The following is a 16,585-nucleotide window of genomic DNA, read 5'->3' as shown; positions in this document are numbered from 1 at the left end:
CTTCCAGGATTTCCCCAATGCTCTCTAGTAATTTCATGGCATCTGGTCATAGATTTAGGTCCTTGATCCATTTTGAGTGGATTTTTATTAAGGTATGTGGTAGCTGTCTTGCTTCATACTTCTACACATGGAGATCCAGTTTTCCCAGTACCTTTTGTTTGGAGATTGTCCTTGCTCCAGGGATTGATTTTCACCCCTTTGTTAAAGATAAGTTGGTTGTAGATGTGTGGATTTATTTCTGGAGTTTCTATTCTGTTCCATTGGTCTGCATGTCTCTATCTTTTCCAGTACCCAGCTGTTTTGATTATAACTGCCATGTAGTATGTCTTGAAATCTGGTATTGTGATGCCTCTGGCTTTGTTTTTTTTGCCTAAGATTGCTTTAGCTATTCAGGTTCTCTTCTCTTTCTATATGAATTCCAGGATCATGTTTTTTTTCTATATCTAAGAAGAATGTCATTGGTATTTTGATTTGGATCGCATTGAATTTGTAAATTGTTTTCGGTAGTATGGACATTTTGATGCTATTGATCCAATCCACGAACATGAACTATTTTCCATTTTTTGTGTGTCTTTTCCTCTTTCTTTCTTTTTTCTTCCTTTCTTCCTTCCTTCCTTCCTCTTCCTTTCTTTTTTCTTTTTTAAAGGTTTATTTGTTTACTTTAAAGGCAGAGAGTTACAGAGAAGCAAAGGCAGAGATAGAGAGAGGGCTTCCATCCCCTGGTTCACTCCCCAAATGTCCACAATGGCCAGAGCTGGGCCGATCCGAAGCCAGGAGCCAGGTGCTTCCTCCAGGTCTCCCACATGGGTTCAGGGGCCCAAGGACTCATATCATCTTCCATTGCTTTCCCAAGTCATAGCAGAGAGCTGGATTGGAAGTGGAACAGCCAGGTCTTGAACCAGCACCCATATGGGCTGCTGGCACTGTAAGTGGTGACTTTACCCATTATGCCACAGTGCCAGATCCATATTTCTTTCTTTAATGTTTTTTTAATTCTCATTGTAGAGATCTTCTATGTCCTTGGTTAAGTTTATTCTGAGGTATTTAATTTTTTGTAGCTATTGTGAATGGGATTGATCTTAGAAATTCTTTCTCCACCATAGCATTGTCTGTGTATATAAAGGCTATTGATTTTTGTGTGTTAATTTTATACCCAACCACTTTACTAAACTATTTTATGAGTTCCAATAGTCTCTTAGTGATGTCTTTTGGATCCCCTATATATTAAATCATGCCAGCCTCAAGTAGGGGTAATTTTATTTCCTCCTTTCCTATTTGTATCCCTATTATTTCCTTTTCGTGCCTAATGGCTCTGGCTAAAATTTCTAGGACTATATTGATTAGTATTGCTGTGAGAGTGGATATCCTTGTTTGGTTTCAGATCTTAATGAGAAAGCTTCCAACTTTTCCCCATTCAATATGATGCTGGCCATGGTCTATTTCTTGTTCTATTATGTTTTCCACATCTAAATCTCCTTACATGCTGAGTGGAGTATTCCACATTGGGTTTGAAAATACTCTATTTCTTCTTACCTTTCAATATTTGTAAATTTAAAATTTTTCATATATCAACAAATTATAGTTGCACAGGTCTGTGAGGCAGAAAGTGGTTTTATGATTTTTGGGATACCACATATAAATATTAAGCAAAAGATCATATTCCTCACCTCACTCAAAGTCAAATTAAAAAATATAAAACAAACTCAGTGATATTACAAATATGAGAGACTAAATTTAAACTGGCTAACATTTAAGCAGTAAACCAGTGATAGAAAAAAAAAAGGAGAAAGAGAAATAAAATGGCTACATATCTCAGTGAGAAAAGTGAAAGTGAATGCAACCATAATACAATGAGGATCATTAATTTGGTATTCATGCTGTATCTGCACTCATGTTTGATGTCCAGTATCTTCTGATTACTTGGTGTCCATATCACCATGAAAGAAGGAAACATGAACCATAAAACAGAGATTTAATAATTTTAATGACATGAACTATGTGTCATTAAATGTGTTAGCTTATATAGAGTGTAAAAGCTCTTTAAAAATGTAATGTATATGAGTGAAGTTGACATTTTAGATATGAGTATTGTTTATAGCCCTTGTCCTTACTGTTGAGGAACAGTGTTTTTTGATTTTTCTTCTTGTTACTATTTGTTAAATACTTAGTGGATTGTTAATCTTATGATTATAAAATGAGCTGAAAGTATGTCATTGCAAAAAATTTAAAAAAAGAATAAGGAAAAAGGTGGGAGGGTGGGAGCATGGTCAGGAACGTGGGCAGTAGGGAGGATGAGAAGTATCACTATGATCCTAAATCTGTATATATGAAATACATGATATATGTTCACTTTATATAAACAAAAAATTTAAAAATTTCTAGAAAACTTGAATTATGTAGAACCACTAAAAAAATCAAATAATTCAAATATTTTTACAAATAAATTAATCCAACATTTGACTGCAATAAAGCTACTATTAATTCTAAAAGATATTCAAAAGCAACTCTATTCTATTCAGATATAATCTCAGTATTCTTTCAGAAAATAGAATATTAGAAATCTAAAATATTTAAAGATAATTTAAATATACTATTGAAAAATTGATAGGCAATAACAATTAGTTCCGTAGAATCACTAATACAAATTTTAAAATGCATAAAAATAAGCATAATATATACATTTTAGATATTCTTTAAATAATTTGTAGTTAGGTCAACATAAAGTACAGATAATTAACAGTAAAATTTCCACAAAAGCATTTTATTTCATGAGAAAGTTTAGAGGATATGCTGAATATATAATTAAAATGCAAACCAATTTCATTATTATACACCTAAAATCAACAGTATAAATTACTTTTGACAACAATGCCTTTAGGTGATGTTGTGATTCTCTTTCTATATTTCCTGCAGTAATGAAGTTCTTATTAAACAATTCAGTTGATGTAATTCTAACAGCAAATTGCCCCAGCTGTTATCCCCTTGAGAGTTCACCTCATCAGAGAAAGCAAGCCCAGCATGGTCTCACCACATGGGCCCTGGTTTCTCTTTGGAGCATACTCAGAACAGCATTCCCGTACTTCTGGACCTGAGGTCTACCAGATAGCAAAGGGGCTCAGAGCCTGTTTGGTTTATGCATTATTTTCGTGCCCCATGAATGTTTGCCAGTGCCAGTAGTTGGCCTGGTGAGTACATTGCTCTGGCTGTGGCACTGTTTCTTTTGTGGCATTGTGTGAGCCTGAGCAAGCAGTATGCCTGCATACTGATTTTTTTTTTTTTAACTTTTATTTAATGAATATACGTTTCCAAAGTACGAATAATGGATTACTATGGCTTCCCCCCCATACCGTCCCACCCACAACCCTCCCCTTTCCCACTCCCTCTCCCCTTCCATTCACATCAAGATTCATTTTTGATTATCTTAATATACAGAAGATCAGCTTAGTATACATTAAGTAAGGATTTCAACAGTTTGCTCCCACACAGAAACATAAAGTGAAAAATAATAGATGATTTTTTTTAATGATGATGAAATCAGATCAGACCTATTGTCATGTTTAATCCCAGTGAGAGTCAAGTTGGGAGTTGATAGTTTCTTTTCTTTTCTTTTTTTTCTTTTTTTTTTTTTTTTTTTACAGAGGATCAGTTTAGTATGCATTAAGTAAAGATTTCAACAGTTTGCACCCCCATAGAAACACAAAGTGAAATATATTATTTGAGTACTCATTATAGCATTAAATCTCAATGCACAGCACATTAAGGACAGAGATCCTACATGAGGAGTAAGTGCACAGTGACTCCTGTTGTTGACTTTACCAATTGACACTCCTGTCTATGGCATCAGTAATCTCCCTATGCTCCAGTCATGAGTTTCCAAGGCTATGGAAGCCCCTTGAGTTCTCCGACTCTTATCTTGTTTAGACAAGGTCATAGTCAAAGTGGAGGTTCTCTCCTCCCTTCAGAGAAAGGTACCTCCTTCTTTGAAGACCTGTTCTTTCCACTGAGATCTCACTCACAGAGATCTTTTGCCAGAGTGTCTTGGCTTTCCATGCCTGAAATACTCTCATGGGCTTTTCAGCCAGATCTGAATGCCTTTAGGGCTGATTCTGAGGCCAGAGTGCTATTTAGGGCATCTGCCATTCTATGAGTCTGCTGAGTATCTCACTTCCCATGTTGGATCACTCTCCCCTTTATTTATTCTATCGGTTAGTGTTAGCAGGTACTAGACTTGCTTATGTGCTCCCTTTGACTCTTAGTCCTTTCATTATGATCAATTGCGAACTGAAATTGATCACTTGGACTAGTGAGATGGCATTGGTACATGCCACCTTGATGGGATTAAATTGGAGTCCCCTGGTATGTTTCTAACTCTACCATTTGGGGCAAGTCAGCTTGAGCATGTCCCAAATTATATATCTCTTCCCTCTCTTATTCCTACTCTTATGTTTAACAGGGATCACATTTCAGTTAAATTTCAACACTTAAGAATAACTGTGTATTAATTACAGAATTGAATCAGTCATATTAAGTAAAACAGACAAAAAAACTACTAAGAGGGATAATGTATTGAGTTGTTCATTAACAGTCAGGGCTATGCTGATCAAGTCACCGTTTCCCATAGTGTCCCTTTCACTTCAACAAGTTTCCATTTTGGTGTTCAGTCAGTTGTCACCGATCAGGGAGAACATATGGTATTTGTCCCTTTGGGACTGGCTTATTTCACTCAGCATGATGTGTTCCAGATTCCTCCATTTTGTTGCAAATGACTGGATTTCGTTGTTTCTTACTGCAGTATAGTATTCTAAAGAGTACATATCCCATAATTTCTTTATCCAGTCTACCGTTGATGGGCATTTAGGTTGGTTCCAGGTCTTAGCTATTGTGAATTGAGCTGCAATAAACATTAGGGTGCAGACCTCTTTTTTGTTTGCCAATTTAAATTCCTTTGGGTAAATTCCAAGGAGTGGGATGGCTGGGTCGAACGGTAGGGTTATCTTCAGGTTTCTGAGGAATCTCCAGACTGATTTCCATAGTGGCTTAACCAGTTTGCATTCCCACCAACAGTGGGTTAGTGTCCCTTTTTCCCCACATCCTCGCCAGCATCTGTTGTTGGTAGATTTCTGAATGTGAGCCATTCTAACCGGGGTGAGGTGGAACCTCATTGTGGTTTTGATTTTCCCTGATTGCTAGTGATCCTAAACATTTTTTCATGTGCCTGTTGGCCATTTGGATTTCCTCTTTTGAAAAATGTCTATTGAGGTCCTTGGCCCATCTCTTAATTGGGTTGTTGGTTTTGTTTTTGTGGAGTTTCTTGATCTCTTTGTAGATTCTGGTTATTAACCCTTTATCTGTTGCATAGTTTGCAAATATTTTTTCCCATTCTGACGGTTGTCTCTTCACTCTCCTGACTGTTTCTTTTGCAGTACAGAAACTTCTCAATTTGATGCAATCCCAATAGTTAATTTTGGCTTTGACTGCCTGTGCCTCCCGGGTCTTTTCCAGAAACTCTTTGCCTGTGCCAATATCTTGAAGGGTTTCTCCAATGTTCTCTAGTAACTTGATGGTGTCAGGTCGTAGATTTAGGTCTTTAATCCATGTTGAGTGGATTTTTGTGTAAGGTGTAAGGTAGGGGTCTTGCTTCATGATTCTGCACGTGGAAATCCAATTTTCCCAGCACCATTTATTGAATAGACTGTCCTTGCTCAAGGAATTAGTTTTAGATCCTTGATCAAATATAAGTTGGCTGTAGATGTTTGGGTTGATTTCTGGTATTTCAATTCTGTTCCATTGGTCTATCCTTCTGTTTCTGTACCAGTACCATGCTGTTTTGGTTACAACTGCCCTGTAGTATGTCCTGAAATCTGGTATTGTGATGCCTCCGGCTTTGTTTTTGTTGTACAAGATTGCTTTAGCTATTCGAGGTCTCTTGTGCCTCCATATAAATTTCAGCACCAATTTTTCCAGATCTGAGAAGAAGGTCTTCGGTATCTTGATTGGTATTGCATTGAATCTATAAATTGCTTTTGGGAGAATGGACATTTTGATGATATTGATTCTTCCAATCCATGAGCATGGCAGTTTTTTCCATTTCTTGGTATCCTCTTCTATTTCTTTCTTTAAGGTTTTGTAATTTTCATCGTAGAGATCTTTAACATCCTTGGTTAAGTTTATTCCAAGGTATTTGATTGTTTTTGTAGCTATTGTGAATGGGATTGATCTTAGAATTTCTTCCTCAGCCATGGCATTGTCTGTGTATACAAAGGCTGTTGATTTTTGTGCATTGATTTTATACCCTGCTACTTTGCCAAACTCTTCTATGAGTTCCAATAGTCTCTTAGTAGAGTTCTTTGGGTCCCCTAAATACAGAATCATGTCATCTGCAAAGAGGGATAGTTTGAGTTCTTCCTTCCCAATTTGTATCCCTTTAATTTCTTTTTCTTGCCTAATAGCTCTGGCTAGAACCTCCAGAATTATATTGAATAGCAGTGGTGAGAGTGGACATCCCTGTCTGGTCCCAGATCTCAGTGGAAATGCTTCCAACTTTTCCCCATTCAATAGGATGTTGGCTGTGGGTTTTTCATAGATTGCTTTGATTGTATTGAGGAATGTTCCTTCCAAACCCAGTTTGCTTAGAGTTTTCATCATGAACGGGTGTTGTATTTTATCAAATGCTTTCTCGGCATCTATTGAGAGAATCATATGGTTTTTCTTCTGCAGTCTGTTAATGTGGTGTATCACATTGATTGTCTTGCGCACATTAAACCATCCCTGCATACCAGGGATAAATCCCACTTGGTCTGGGTGGATGATCTTTCTGATGTGTTGTTGCATTCTATTGGCGAGAATTTTATTGAGGATTTTTGCATCTATGTTCATCAGGGATATTGGTCTGTAATTCTCTTTCAGTGCTGCATCTTTTCCCGGCTTAGGAATTAAGGTGATGCTGGCTTCATAGAAAGAATTTGGGAGGATTCCCTCTTCTTCAATTGTTCTGAATAGTTTGAGAAGAATTGGAGTTAGTTCTTCTTTAAATGTCTGGTAGAATTCAGCAGTGAATCCATCTGGTCCTGGGCTTTTCTTTGTTGGGAGGGCCTTTATTACTGTTTCAATTTCTGTCTCAGTTATGGGTCTGTTTAGGTTTTCGATGTCTTCCTGGTTCAATTTAGGTAGGTTGCATGTGTCCAGGAATCTATCCATTTCTGGTAGGTTTCCCTGTTTGCTGGCATACAAGTCCTTGTAGTAATTTCTGATGATTCTTTTTATTTCTGTGGTTTCTGTTGTTACATTTCCTTTTTCATCTCTGATTTTATTGATTTGGGTCTTTTCTCTTCTTTTTTTAGTTAGTTGGGCCAATGGGGTGTCAATTTTGTTTATTTTTTCAAAAAACCAGCTCCTCGTTTGGCTGATTTTTTGTAATGTTTTTCTTGATTCAATCCTGTTGATTTCTTCTCTGATTTTAATTATTTCTCTTCTCCTACTAGATTTGGGTCTGGTTTGCTGTAGGTTTTCTAGATCCTTGAGGTGAATAGAAAGCTCATCTATTTGGTGCCTTTCCAATTTCTTGATGTAGGCACCTATTGATATAAACTTTCCTCTTAACACTGCTTTTGCTGCGTCCCATAAGTTTTGGTATGTTGTGCTGTTATCCTCATTTACTTCCAGAAAGTTTTTGATTTCTCTTTTGATTTCTTCTATGACCCATTGTTCATTCAGGAGCATGTTGTTCAATCTCCATGTGTTTGCGTATGCTCTAGGGATTCCTGAGTTGTTCATTTCCAACTTCATTCCTTTATGGTCTGAGAAGCTGCATGGTATGATTCTAATTCTTTTGAATTTGCTGAGACTTGCTTTATGGCCTAGTATGTGGTCAATCCTAGAGAAGGTTCCATGTACTGCTGAGAAGAATGTATAATCTTTAGCTGTAGGATTGAAAGTTCTGTATATATCTGTTAGATCCATTTGGGCTATAGTGTCGTTTAAATCTACTGTATCCTTGTTGATCTTCTGTCCTATTGATCTATCTATTTCTGAGAGTGGAGTATTGAAGTCCCCCAGTACTATTGTATTGGGGTCTAAGTCTCCCTTTAAGTCCGTTAACAAATCTTTTAGATAAACCGGTGCCCTGTAGTTAGGTGCATATACATTGATAATTGTTATATCTTCCTGTTGAATTGATCCCTTAATCATTATGTAGTGTCCCTCTTTGTCTCTCTTAATGGTTTTTGTGGTAAAGTTTATGGTGTCTGATATTAAGATGGCTACGCCTGCTCTTTTTTCATTTCTGTTGGCATGGTATATCTTTTTCCAGCCTTTCACTTTCAGTCTGTATGGATCTTTGTTGGAAAGATGTGTTTCTTGTAAGCAGCAAATAGATGGGTTTTGTTTTTTAACCCAATCAGCCAAACGGTGTCTTTTAACTGGACAGTTCAGGCCATTCACGTTCAATGTGACTAATGATAAGTGGTAACTTTGCCCTGCCATTTGCCAAAGGTAAGTTCTAATATATGCTTTGAATTCCCTGTGATCTTTTGCTGTGAGGTTTCCTTCCTTGGTTTCCTTCCTTTACCTTCTTTCATATTGATGACCGTGTTTCTTTGTTTCTGTGTGTAACACATCTTTAAGCATCTTTTGTAGGGCTGGACGAGTGGCAATAAATTCTTTCAATTTCTGTTTGTTATGAAAAGTCTTTATTTCACCTTCATTCACAAATGATAGCTTTGCAGGGTATAATATTCTGGGCTGGCAGTTGTTCTCTCTTAGTACCTGGGCTATATCTTGCCATTCCCTCCTAGCTTGTAGAGTTTCTGATGAGAAGTCAGCTGTGAGTCTGATTGGAGATCCTCTGAGAGTAATCTGACGTTTCTCTCTTGCACATTTTAGGATCTTTTCTTTATGTTTCACTGCGGAGAGTTTAATTACAACGTGCCGTGGTGAGGGTCTCTTTTGGTCGTGTTTATTAGGGGTTCTGTGAGCTTCCTGTACTAGGATTTCTCTGTCCTTCTCCAAACCTAGGAAATTTTCTGCTAATATCTCACTAAAAAGGCCTTCTAATCCTTTCTCCCTCTCCATGCCTTCAGGAACTCCTAGAACCCGAATGTTGGGTTTTTTAATAGTATCCTGAAGATTCCCGACAATATGTTTCAGATTTCTAATTTCCTCTTCTTTTCTTTGGTCTGACTGTATCCTTTCCTGTTCTCTGTCTTCTAAGTCCGAAATTCTCTCTTCTGCTTCTCCCATTCTGTTTGTAAGGCTCTCTATTGTGTTTTTCATTTGATCTATTGAATTCTTCACTTCAGTCACTATCCCAGTTTCCTGTTGTACTAGTTGTTTCGTTTCATTTTGATTCCTCCTTAATATTTCATTTTCACGAGAGAGATTTTCTATCTTGTCCATTAAGGATTTCTGTAGTTCAAGAATTTGTTTTTGAGAACTTCTTAATGTTCTTATCAATTTTTTGAGATCTGCTTCTTGCATTTCTTCTATGTCATCATCCTCATAATCTTGAATTGGGGTGTCTTTTTCATTTGAGGGCTTCATGGTGACTTCCTTGTTTTTATTACCTTGGTTTTTGCGTTTGTTATTTGTCATATTGGAGATATTTGGTTTCTTCACTGTGGTGCTTTTTCTTGTTATACTATGACTCTAGATTAAGTGGACTATCTGTTTTTGATGGAGCCTTAGGGCTTGAGATGGGTGTGGCCTGAGAGCTCTGTTTGGTGTGCCAAAGGTGACACTCCCAGGTTAGGCGTGGTAAACCTCTCTCTCTCTCTCTCTCTCTCTCTTTTTTTTTTTTGATTCAACAGGGAAGTTATTCTGCACAGCTGAACAAAGTTGGAGGTAGTTAGCAGGCAAATGATATACCCACAGGAGCCAGAGATCAGAAGCTCTTTCCCAAGGACCACACAGGGAATCTGTTCGGCCCTTAGAGTGGGCTCAAATTCTCCTTCAGTCTCCCACTGGGTTGCCAAAGTTACGGAATTGTAGCGTCTCTGGAGAGTGCTCACGTGAATTCCGTGAGTTCTCCCCCCCCCCCCGTCTCTTTTTTCACAGTCTCAGTTCAGTAGCACCATAAATTTACTAAGTCCTAATCTCCTGTTAATTCGCCCCACCCAGAGTCAGGTTTTACTGCTAGGCTCAGGGCCGGTGCAGACCTGAGGTCGCTCTGCTTATGATGTATGTCCAAGATGGCGCCTGCTCTTTGTCTTGCTCGCCCTTGAGAGGTGAGCGGAGAGAGAGAAACCCGTGTCCATACCAGTCACCTTTTTTTTTTTTTCCCTCTCTCTCTCTTCCAGTTAGCTTGGTGAAGTCCCCCCCGCCCCGGGGGTCGTTCCCTCTAGTCTCCTCTCTCCGCTTGCCTGCCGGTGTCTCGGGTTATTGAGGTTCGGCTCACCTCGCGTTCCAGCGCTGGTGTGTTGAGTCTGCCGCTGATGTCCCGAACTGTGGGCTCCCACGCTCTCCACGCAGGTCTGCTCCCCTTCCAGCGCCGATGTGTGGACTCGGAGCCCTGGACTTCCCAAGTCTCCCCGCTGTTGCACTCCCCTTCGAGCACTTGCGCGCAGACCCTTGCATACTGATTTTTTATGACTCTCAGTGTGATACCCAGGATTCATTTAGGATTCTGGACTTCTATTGGCCCATTACTTTCTCTTGGATTTAAGCTATATATATGAGGTGCTTGGTTGGCTTTTGACCACATGTATTTCCACTGAAATACTACCTCAGGTTTATAGCACCTGACTGGCAGCAGATACCATTAATATTGTGCAACTTAACCCTTTATGCCCACAGATCACTCACTCAGTAGACTGCAGTTCATGTGTCAGAGTGTCTTTTCATTGTAGCACCATTTCGTTTTTCTAAGATCTTTCAATATTCTTGTTCCACAGAGACTCTTTTTTTTTTTTTTTTAAGGATGTATTTATTTATTTAAAAGTCAGAGTTACACAGAGAGAGGGAAAGGCAAAGCAGAAGAGAGAGATCTTCCATCTGCTGGTTCACTCCCCAACTGGCCACAACAGCTGGAGATTCACCAATCTGAAGCCAGGACCAGGAGCTTCTTCTAGGTCTCCCACATAGGCGGAGGGGCTCAAGGACTTGGGTCATATTCTACTGCTTTCCCAGGCCATAGCAGAGAGCTGGATTGGAAGTGGGGCAGCCAGGACTCAAACCAACACCCATATGGGATGCCAGCACCACAGCAAAGACTCTTTAAATTGATATCGTATCTTGAATATGATAGACATAGGGTCACTATAGTTTGCCTTCCTAGTTGGTCTTATGACATGACAGAGAAGGTATGAACATTAGTTCTAGAATGAGACCACCTGTTTTGCTCTTCTCACAACTTCTCACCTATATTCTCTGCAAACGTGTGGAAGAAGACAGTGTTTTAATCACTGAATAATATAGCATTCTAAAAATGAATTAATTAGATTCTGAAGAATTCAAGGGAAAACATGCTTGAGATACATATTGTTCCATGTCAACCATATACAATTCTAAATGGTAAACTTATGACCAGGAAAGGAAGTCCCATTTCCATTTTCTTGCAAAATCTTTTTGAGTTGTCCATTTTAGCTAAATAAAAAAGGAGACAAATAACTTTTGAGACATTCTTTGGAAATCAGTTTTGTGGTGGGCGGTGTGTTGTCATGAGTGCTGATTTAGTCAGCACCAGCATTAATGGAGGCCAAAAGAAACTGAAAAGGAAAGAGAATGTATATTACACTCTTAATATCAACAGGTTCCCAAGAGCATTGGCATCATGAGTAATATTAAGTTGATTACCTTTGCTCATAGTTAGAGATTTAATAATGAAGAATTGGAAAATAAAGTTCCATCATTCCAAAGTAAAAGATAATCCCTGTGCATTGTAAATAATGTTCAGATGCAATGATTGAATAAAATGCAAATTCTTAAATATCTCTACTCATTCTGTATTCATATGAATAAAAATCTTCTACTTTACATGGAAGCAAGAATACTGTACCATATTTTGTAAAAATTGTTTATATGGACAGGAGTGCTGTAAGAATATTCTCCCAGAAGACTCACTAGAAAGTCTCCTTATGGTTCTTGGAAAGATTTCTATATTAAAAAATAGGGAAAAGTAGATTCATCTCACATGCAATTAAAAAACTTACCTAGATGAATTATATACCTAGATTTTTAAGACCAAAAGAATATAATTATGTGAATCTAGAATAGTAAATCCTTCTAAAAATAATATTGATATGGTACGTGGACCAGTTGCTTATATCATTGTACATAGTATTTTTTTTCCTTTTTTATTTAGTAAATATAATTTTTAAAGTAAAGTTAATGGATTACAATGGCTTCTCCCCCATAATTTCCCTCCCACTCACACCCCTCCCATCTCCCGCTCCCTCTCCCATTCCATTCACATCAAGATTCATTTTCAATTATCTTTATATACAGAAGATTGTTTTAGTATATATTAAGTAAAGATTTCATCCGTTTGCACCCACACAGAAACACGAAGTGTAAAATACTATTTCAGTACTAGTTATAGCATTAATTCACATTGGACAACACATTAAGGACAGATCCCACATGAGAAGTAAGTACAGAGTGACTCCTGTTGTTGACTTAACAATTTGACACCCATGTAGATCTTGTTATTTCTTTAATTCCCTTTACCATTTACTTAGTGCTGAGGATGATTGTAATTCATAATGTTCCACTATGCACCATGATTCATTATTGATCACTTAAATATGGTTATTGTGCTTTCTTACTGATGAGTACAAATGCATCATATCTTACTCATCCAAATGAATCAAAGATTAGTAGATAGGATACTAGCTTTTAAAAGTAAATGTAGTTGTTTTAGCCCCACCATATTTTTTCTTTTTCTTTTTTAAAGATTAATTTATTTATTTGAAAGTCAGAGTTACACAGTGAGAGAAGAGGCAGAGAGAGAGAGAGGTGTCTTCCATCCAATGGTTCACTCCCTGTGGGGAGCAACTCGGACTAGACTAAGTTACTGGAATTAAGACTTATTCTATGCATCTGCTCTCCCACAATATGGTGCTGGGAGAGGAGTAAAAACAACTTTTACACAGCTGCCTCCAGTTCAACCAGTAACCTGCAGGAGCTGATCCCGCTCCTGATTGGAGGAGAGCAGCGTACTCGGCGTGTGGGTAGCAGAGTTGGGATTGGTGGAAGAGGACTATAAAGGAGGAGAGAGACAACATGCATCAGGAACATCTAAGGGGAACATCTATCTGAAGGAACACCTGAGCAGCCCCCGAGAGTGCCGGCCGGCGGTGTGCCGCTCCCCCGCAGAAGTGGGGAAAGTAGCAGGGGGCACCGCCCTTCCACGGAGGTGGAAGGGATGGTAGCCAACCCGGGAAGAACCAGCAGCAAACCCGGGGAGGGCCGAGCAGACAAAAGAACAGCGCAGGGTCCTGTGTCGTTCCTCCACGAAGAGGGGGAGGGACAACTCCCCAATTGGCTGCAACACCTGGAGCTGCTCTGAACAAAAGCCAGGGTCCAGGAGCTTCTTCTAGATCTCTCACATGGATGCAGGGGCCCAAGGACTTGGGCCATCTTCCACTGCTTTCCCAGGCCATAGCAGAGAGTTGGTTCAGAAGTGGAGCAGCTGGGTCTCGAACCCACACACACATGCGATGCCAGAGCCCCAGGCCAGGGCATTAACCCACTGCCCCACAGCGATGGCCCTGCCCCATCCATATTCTCTAATTGCATGCTATGTTTTGTTTAGTTTTGATTTTTGTAAGCCTCCCCAACCAACAACTGCCAACACATCTGTCTCTTTGAATAAGGGCTTGATCTTGTCCAAGGAGAATGTACCACCATGAATGAAAGGCCAGAGATTTTGGGAAATCATGCCCTTCCCCAACAACCCAACCAATGACTGATGGAAGCTGGTGTACATGTCATTACCCCTCAGGGGAGTGATTTTGAGGTATCTGTTCTATTCACCTCCCAAATAGTATAAATTGTTTGATTATATGTTCTCGGTTTGATTTTCTCTTTCTCATCTAAATTCTTAACTTGCCAATTATTTTCTTGAACATGTTCTTGAGTAATACATTCAGATTATTGCCCTCAGTTTTGTTTTGGGGAAACCATAAATAATACACATAGTACCACATGTGAATTTAAAGAGTAAAGCTTCAGGAATGGGTTCTGGAATTTGGCAATTTTCAATTAATTTTTTTTCTAGAAAGGATCATGCAGGACAGGTGCTGTGGCATAGTGGTAAAGCCTCTGCCTGCAGTGCCAGCATCCCATATGGGTGCCAGTTCCAGTCCTTGCTTCTGATCCAGCCCTTTGCTATGGCCTAGGAAAGCAGTGGAAGATGGCCCAACTCCTTGGGCCCCTGTACCCATATGGGAGACCTAAAAGAGGCTCCTGGATCCTGGCTTTGGATTAGTGCAGCTCTGGCCATTGTGGCAATAAGAAAGTAGCAATTGAAACAGACAATTTGCTTTTCTCAAGATCTGACTTCATCTCCCACCACTATTACTTTTGGAGCAATGATTAGGGTCTATTCCTTCATGAAGTGGCAAGCCCACATTAATCAAGGACTCAGAATCATCTGGAATGAAGATGTGGGTTACACCGTAATGCAAGCCACAGAGGCTGGAAATGACCTTAGACAAAGAACATCTAGAATAGGTGGCCAAAGAGAGATGCTGCATATCTATTTAATCTCAGGACCAAAACAGCAACATTCTTTTTTATAGATTGCTCCACTAAATATCCTAGTTTAGTTCTGTCTTCGGAGAATGTCATTGTCACTTGGATAAATCACAACGATTGAACTTAATTTGCACTATGAACATATATGGGCAGCTTTTGAATTCTCTGTTTAAAATATTTATATATTTATTTATTTGAAAAGCAAAGAGAGAGAGGAAGAAATCCACCTGCTGATTCACTTCTGAAATGTCTGCATTAGCCAGGGCTGGGCCAGATGAAAGCTAAGAAACAGGAATTCTACCCTGGTTTCCAAAGTGCGTGGCAGGGGCCCAAGCACATGGGTCATCTGCTGCTGCTTTCCCTGATGCATTAGCAGGGATATGATTCAGAGGTATAGCAGGCAGGACTCAGACTGGTCTTCCTATACAGGATGTGGGTGTTGCCAAGTAGTGACTTAACCCACTGTGCCCCAATGTCTGTCCTGTTTCCAGATTCTAGCCATGCTTCATCCATATTCAATTAACACTTCATTTCCAAGTATATCAGCTTAATTTCCAATATTCTATAACTGCAACTTCACATCTTTGTTAGGGGGAATATTAGGGATCAATCAGTAAAGCATACATATAGTTTATATGTAAATATATATGTATATATATTGAAACAGATAATAGACATATTTATATATGTAAATATATATATATATATATATATATATATGGAATTGGCAACGGTGTAGCTCACAGAATTGCAGGAGTTGGCTAAGCAAATCTGAAATCCACAAGGCAGGTAGATCCATGTGTGGTAAGTGGGGACACGTGGTGGAAATGAGGGTAGGGGACGTCAAAACTCTTGTCCACAAGTGGAATTTCTTTTTTCAGGGACACCTCAGAGACACATACAACCTTCCAATAGTTTTGGTCAGGATCAATCAGATTATCCAGTATAATCTTAAAATTAACTAGGCGTCATTTGAATCATGTCTGCAGTAACTACATGAATGTTTTAATGAATAACTGAGGACTGGGTCATAACACATGGCTTCGTGCACTGAGAGTGGACAGTGCCTGTCCCTATGCCAGGGTGGCAGAGGCAGAGGAAAAACCAGCAACCCCCAAACAGCTCTCAACCAATAATGAATGAAATTTAATGGAAAGTAACTTACCAATGTTGGCCTATAGGCAGAAGAACTGAACTCAATATTCTACAGGTTCTTAGAGTTCCTGAGTGGAGTTAAGTCCCAGTTGCCTGAAAGCGCATTTATTTGATAGTCTGCTTTCCCGTTCCTTTGCATCCTTTCTGCTCCTCTACCATTTCCCAGATAAACTGCTCTCACTTGGAAATCTTGCTTCCAGGTCTCTTTTGAGGGATGGAACACTCAGACAGTAACTAACATATTACATTATTTTTAAAAACTACCAGGAAAATATTAATAGGTTTGTCTGTTTCTTATATAATTATATTTAAATGTAGGCACCTTTCTTGAGAAGACAATACAGAGTATAAAATATAGTATTTAAAAATTATAAAATCCAAATATTGTACAGTTCTAATACAAACATAATTATGTCTTATTTTTGGTCTTCTGATGATTCAGTTAGTGATGTGTGTGTACATATCTTGAACACCATTGATTTTTATTTTTTCTTTTTTAAATATTTATTTATTTATTTGAAAGAGTTACAGAGAGGGAGAGAGAGGCAGAGAAAGAGAGAGAGGTGTTGCACCCTCTGGTTCACTCACCAAATGGCTGCAACTACTTGAACTGGGCCAATCCAAAGCCCAGAGCCATGAGCATCTTCCGGGTCTCTCAAGAGTCCCAACCTCTTGGATCATCTTCTACCTTTTCCCAAGGCACATTACTAGGGAGCTAGTTTGAAAATGGAACAGCTGA

This window comes from Oryctolagus cuniculus, chromosome 3 (genome assembly GCF_964237555.1).
Source record: "Oryctolagus cuniculus chromosome 3, mOryCun1.1, whole genome shotgun sequence".
Taxonomy (NCBI): domain Eukaryota; kingdom Metazoa; phylum Chordata; class Mammalia; order Lagomorpha; family Leporidae; genus Oryctolagus; species Oryctolagus cuniculus.
The sequence above is the reverse complement of the archived record's forward strand: the minus strand, read 5'-3'. Positions refer to the sequence as shown.